Here is a 6,000-nt window from a genome sequence, read left to right as displayed (position 1 = left end):
GGCAGATAGGGAGATTTGTTGCCCATGGTTAAATCTTTACTACCATGGGGGACAAATCTACCAATATACTTTCCCACCGTCAATAAAGTAATGCTCTGTTGGAAAAACACATGCAGCTCTCCATGTTCAGAAGTCGCCCAAAGTTGCCTTGCGAGAAAGGGCTCATGGAAAAGATGCCGTAAACTACGCTAAGGGCAATACAGAATGTAGCAACGTTTTCCTATCAGGGAGTTTACCTGTATACCTTATGGATTTATCGGAATGTGTACTTTCCAGGGCCTGGAATTAGCCCCTCCTTTAGAGTCTTGGTAGCTACAGTGTTTGACAGTGTTAGCAGGAGTACTTATACAAAATTCAGCAGAAGATGAAGGAAAGTTACAGTGGCTTTCTGTTGAAGCTATACAAAATTGCAAGTTTGGTTGCAAGTTCCCGTAAATGAATTTTAATAAGCACAACATTTGTGTCCATTTAGCCTGACTGCACTTGCGACTGTGTGTAGGGTGTTCATTTCGTACTAGCAGAAGCATCCTGCTGTGTAAATTTGTATGCAACATTTAAATTTTGGGCACTCTATGTGCCACGTAGTTAGGTAATTCTATTCATACAGGGCATCAAACTGTCCCGAAGAGCACTAGCATTTATATCTAAGGACATGTGGGTGACTGGATGCTGTAAACTGCAAAGGTATGGTGATCTAAATTATGGAAGGATCCCTTATCTGTAAAACCCCTGGTCCCAACTATTCCAGATGATAGAGCCCAGTGTCCCACAGACCCAGTCCAATACTGTTTAAAAAGAGAAGTCACCATGTGCTCAGTCTCTTTGGACCCCACTTTCTTGAGGGAGTGGTTGGTACCTGAAGAGCCTGAAGTGGAGGTAGGCCTCAGTATGAATAATCAGTGTTAGGATAGATCTGTTATCACTAACTCTTTGAGTGAGAAAGGCTCTGATGAGAACACCAGAAGGGTTAGTACTCCATACCTCTCAACTGTTTTGTTTTTTGTGGGGCAGTCCCAGATTTTGACAGCTCAACCCACAGCCGGATTGTTACTGAAATGTCCCAACTTTCTCTTTGATCTCCTTCACTAAACAGCCAGAAAAAATACACATTTTCTAAAACTTAATTGGCCCAGAATATGTGGCAGCTGTATTTCTGAATTTTTAAAATTATGTAGCAGAGGTTATATTAAAATCATTATGTATTCATATAGTGCCAGAAAGTTACTCATTGCTTTACAATAATTTATAATAAATAAGGGTCTGACAATATTTTAGGGTTACACAATAAAAAAGAGCATTCCAAATATTAGGAGAAACAACATAATTGTGTCACACTTTTCAGTGTCAAGTGCCAAAACGGCTGTACACATTTCTGTAGGCAATTACTGAAACACTGATAGGATACCACATCAAGAGCATATTTGTTATTCCTTAGACATTTCCCTTTCAATGGCAACAAAAAAAACCCATGAGCATGGGTACAAAATTATAATGGTCCCCTGCACTCACTCATTCAAAATCCTGGTTTTAAAGTGGACCTCAAATTTAAAAAAAAAAGTTTATTATAATGCTGCAAGAAAATATTTTTCCACTCCTACTGAGTTACAGCTTATTAATTGTGAATCAAATGGTCAGACAATATGTGTTGGCTTATCATCTATTTTAAATTTTTGTGACTAGTTATTGAGCTAGATTTGTCACAGCTCTATTTACCCAAGCATAAAAAAGTTTTAGCTGTTGTGGTTTTAAGATATCTTAATTTATCATTGCCTACTAGAAATATAACATTCAGGCCAAGAACAACACTGTCAGTTGGTGATAAATGAACTGATGTTAAGAAGGACCAGGAAGTCTTGAATTTCCTACTATCATGAAAAGATTTTTGTACCATAGACATTCATTCTTGGATTATTATTATGATGAATTTTGTATAATCAAGTTTTTGTTACATAGAGTGTGCCTTTGGTGTATTTTGTTGCTGTGGCTTTTAATCTTTGAAAACTCTAATGGTACAGGTACATGATCCGCTATCCGGAAACCCATTATCCAGAAAGCTCTGAATTATGGAAAGGCCATCTCCCATAGAATCTATTTTATCCAAATAATCCAAGTTTTTAAAAATGATTTCCCTTTTCTCTGTAATAATAAAGCAGTACCTTGTATTTGATCCAAACTAAAATAAAATTAAGCTGTATTGGAGGCAAATCAACCTTATTGGTTTTATTTAATGTTTACTTTATTTTCTAGTAGACTTAAGATGTAAACATACAAATTCTGAAAATATCCGTTATTCAGAAAACCCAAGCTCCTGAGCATTCCGGATAACAGGTCCCATACCTGTACAGTTATGTGAAGTTTTTCGCTCCACCCACTATAGTGCTGGTTAAGCATGTATACACACTGAAAAAAGCTTTTAATAAGACACAGGATGTCACTTGGGGGCAGACTACTGTTGCATCATGCTCAATATTATCCCAAAAAGCTGTAATACTGAGACTTTAATTTATTGAAGGGGTTGTTCACCTTCTAACACTTTGTTCAGATCAGTTGTTTTCAGATTGTTCACCAGAAATAAAGATGTTTTTTTAATTGCTTTCCATTTTTTAATTTTTTCCAAAATTGAATTTTAATGTTAAAGTTCCTGTTTCTGGTGTTTCAGCTCAGTAATACAGGTGCAGATTCTGAACTGTTACAATCTGCTACATTAGTTCAATTGATACATTTCTCAGCAACATCTGTGGGATATTAGCAACTATTGTATCAATTGTAACAACAGCCTTTAATGAAACAGATTTATCAAAGGTTGAGTTGTGTTTTCCCAAAAAATTCAAGTTATTCTAGGGTAGTTTTCAGTCAAAAACTCAAATTTTTGGGTAAAAAAAACCTCTAATTTTTCGGGGTTTTATAAAAAATAGCTTGAATCCTAAAAATACTCAAGCAAAAACCTGTCAAGGGCATTTATAAGTCAATGGCAGAGGTCCCTTGGACCATTTGAAGATGTTAATTACCTTCTTGATGTTCGGGGTTTTTTCAGAGGGTTTCATTCAAAAACTCAATTAATTTGAATTTTTTCCCTTGGAAAACTTGATTAATTCAAGTTTGTGGTTTTTAACCCTGAATCCACTGATTTGTTTTTTTTCCATTTGTTTTTTTTTTAAATTAGAAAACTTTCAAGTTTTGAGTTCATTCAAGGTATAAAAAACCACACAACCCTCTAAAACGCGATCTTTGATTAATAACCCCCCAAATGTATCCATTTATAACAGTTGAAGGCACCCCTCCCAGAGCTGCTTTTGAAAAACATAAGATGAAAAGGGTAACTTTAAACTTCAATATTAGAAAACCTTTCACAAATACTGTAGATAATAGCAAGTAGTGATCTACAGTGTCCCATGGGTTTGGGTTGAAATTTGGCCAAACTTTGTGGGTTAATATTTGGTGCAGGTCAGACTGGGGAAGTACACTCAACCTCTGCTCCTGAAAATGCCCAGTCTTGGAACCAGAGGCGCACTCAGAATTAGTTTACAGAGTGAGATGCCATGGTTACAGGTTAGGTGCAGGTCTTACAATGGCAACATTTTGTGGGTTGTCGGGTGTGGGTTAAGGTTTTGCAAGTTAGGGTCGGGCGAAGGTTGAGTTTCTCCTGACCTCGCACATCACTAATAGAAAGGAACTGAAAAAGTGTTGGAAAATTAACAACCCTTTGACAGGGATTTTAAATATAGTTTGGCAGTAATTACTGATGAAGTTTATGTGTTGCAATACAGTATATATTTTATTATTAACAGCAAATATATTTTATATACTAATTTTCTTGAAATGTATTTATTCTTATAACCAAACCAAACTATACTTTGTGCATAACTAACCTTTGTACTTCCCAGTCTGTCAGTATCTATTAGTTACACCATAACATGAAAATAATATTCAATGCTGTATAGTTAAAGATATGAGTTAAGTTCATAAAGTAACCACAAGGTGCTCGTCTCAGCATAATTTTGCATGTTTTTTATAACCTCTGCTTCTGCCAAAGTCTAACACCGGGAGTAGATGAGTCACTGAGCTATATGTGGGAAAAAAAGACTAAATGTTAATTCTACATCTAAATCTGAGTCAGAAAATACTCAGTTTTTCTGAAAGGCAGAAAATAGCATTCTTCCTTTATTTTTTAGATATTGTCCATGCTTGTTCCACAAGCATGATATATCCACAACCTAGACAAATAAAATGTAATTTAGATAGATGCATAACAACGAAGAAAGGAATAATAACAACGTAAAAAAGGAATAGTCTTCCTTTAGCTAAGTAAAACCTTCTTAGGGATTTTCCCATGAGTCAGCCTGCTTTATTTTAGTTCTTCTACATTGTTAACTTGAAAATGTCACGCCAACAGATCATTTCTTTTTGAAATCCCAGCACTGGAGAGATGCAGGTGAACTTTGTTTTTCTTGGAGTCATTATTAGGTGGTTTATGCACATTTTGCTGAATAAACTGGGCTCTAAAAACAAAGACTAGTTTGCTGAAACTGAATGACATTTAATAGGATTTGCTTTTCTTATTGATCATGGATTCACAGTACTATTTATTTTTTACATATGATAAATTGCTCCCTAAAAAACATTTGCTTGATCATATGCTTCATGAAACAATGCATGAAATATCATTTAAAGTTTTGGAGATAACAAGGTTAATTTACTATCAGACAGACTGGCATGCTAAGGGGCTCCAAAACAAGCCCTCCAGGGCACATTGACTTTGCGTGCCTATACAATATAAAGTAAATATTGCCCTCTGCCACTTAAGCTGGTTTCACCTTTTTTTGTACAGCCAGAGCAAGGTGCATTGCAGTGGAACCTTTTATTTAACGCCTGCCTTTACATGCACTTCAACAGCATCTTCTAAAACATGGTAAAATTGGTCAAGCTAAGGGACAGCCAAGAACACACATCCAACTATATGCTGTCGCTTATATGGCAGGGACTAGCTGTGTTATTCGTAGTCAGGCGCAAATCTTAGAGACTGATTGGCATCTGAGAATGGCAGGAGCAAAATAGGGTGGTAAAGACATAAGGGTGGTATGTAACTATGATGATGGGCGGTAAAGGCAGTAACACCCGATATGCGTAATATGTTATTCTAGTGGCTGTTTTTATGGACTAAATACACTGTATTTTCTATGGAGCACAATATCACTGCTTCAATTTTTCTTATAAGTGGATCTTTAAGGCTTGAGAAACCATGAAGCTTGCACCTGTACTTCATTGGTGCAGGAACATACTTGGGAGGAACAAGAGTTGGGAGCAGCACTCTTGTCTTCTATGTAAGTTACATAAAAGGCAAAAAACATACAACCTTTTGCCTTTTTTTTTTTGCAGTTTGCCCCTTGCACATTTCCCCCTGTTCATTATGGTTACATTACACCAATACTTTACCAACAGTGCTCTCCCCCAAATCATTAAAGGGCCTGTTCACCTTCCAAACACTTTTTTCAGTTTGGTTGTTTTTTTAGATTGTTGACCAGAAATAAAGACTTTTTCAAGTCTACATATACAATTGATATATTATTTTTTGATGCTGTTTCAAAATGAAAGTTTATGAAAGTTTGATACTTTTCTCAGCAGCATCCATTGTATATTAGCAACTATTGTATAGTTGATAACAGCTGCCTTTAAAGGAGAAGGAAAGTCATTTGGCACTTGGGGGTGCCAAATGTTAGGCACCCCCGGAGCACTGACCTGGGGTGTCAGGTAAGTAAATACAGTCACTTGGGGTGCTTAACTTTTGGCACCCCAAGCATGGCTGGATTTGCTTTCCCTGCGCCCTGAGGCCTCGCAGTCCTAACACCCGCCGTTCGAGGCCTCAGGGTCCTATCGCCGCGGTCCGCGCGCACCCCCCTCCCGCAAGCACGTACACGTACATGCGCTATTGCGCTAGGGATCGATGCGGAACGCTGTTTTCCCAATGTGGCTTTGTGGCATGCAGCCCCTAAACTTTCGCTG

Source organism: Xenopus laevis, chromosome 6L (assembly GCF_017654675.1).
Source record: "Xenopus laevis strain J_2021 chromosome 6L, Xenopus_laevis_v10.1, whole genome shotgun sequence".
NCBI classification, from domain to species: domain Eukaryota; kingdom Metazoa; phylum Chordata; class Amphibia; order Anura; family Pipidae; genus Xenopus; species Xenopus laevis.
This window is presented reverse-complemented; position numbering follows the sequence as displayed.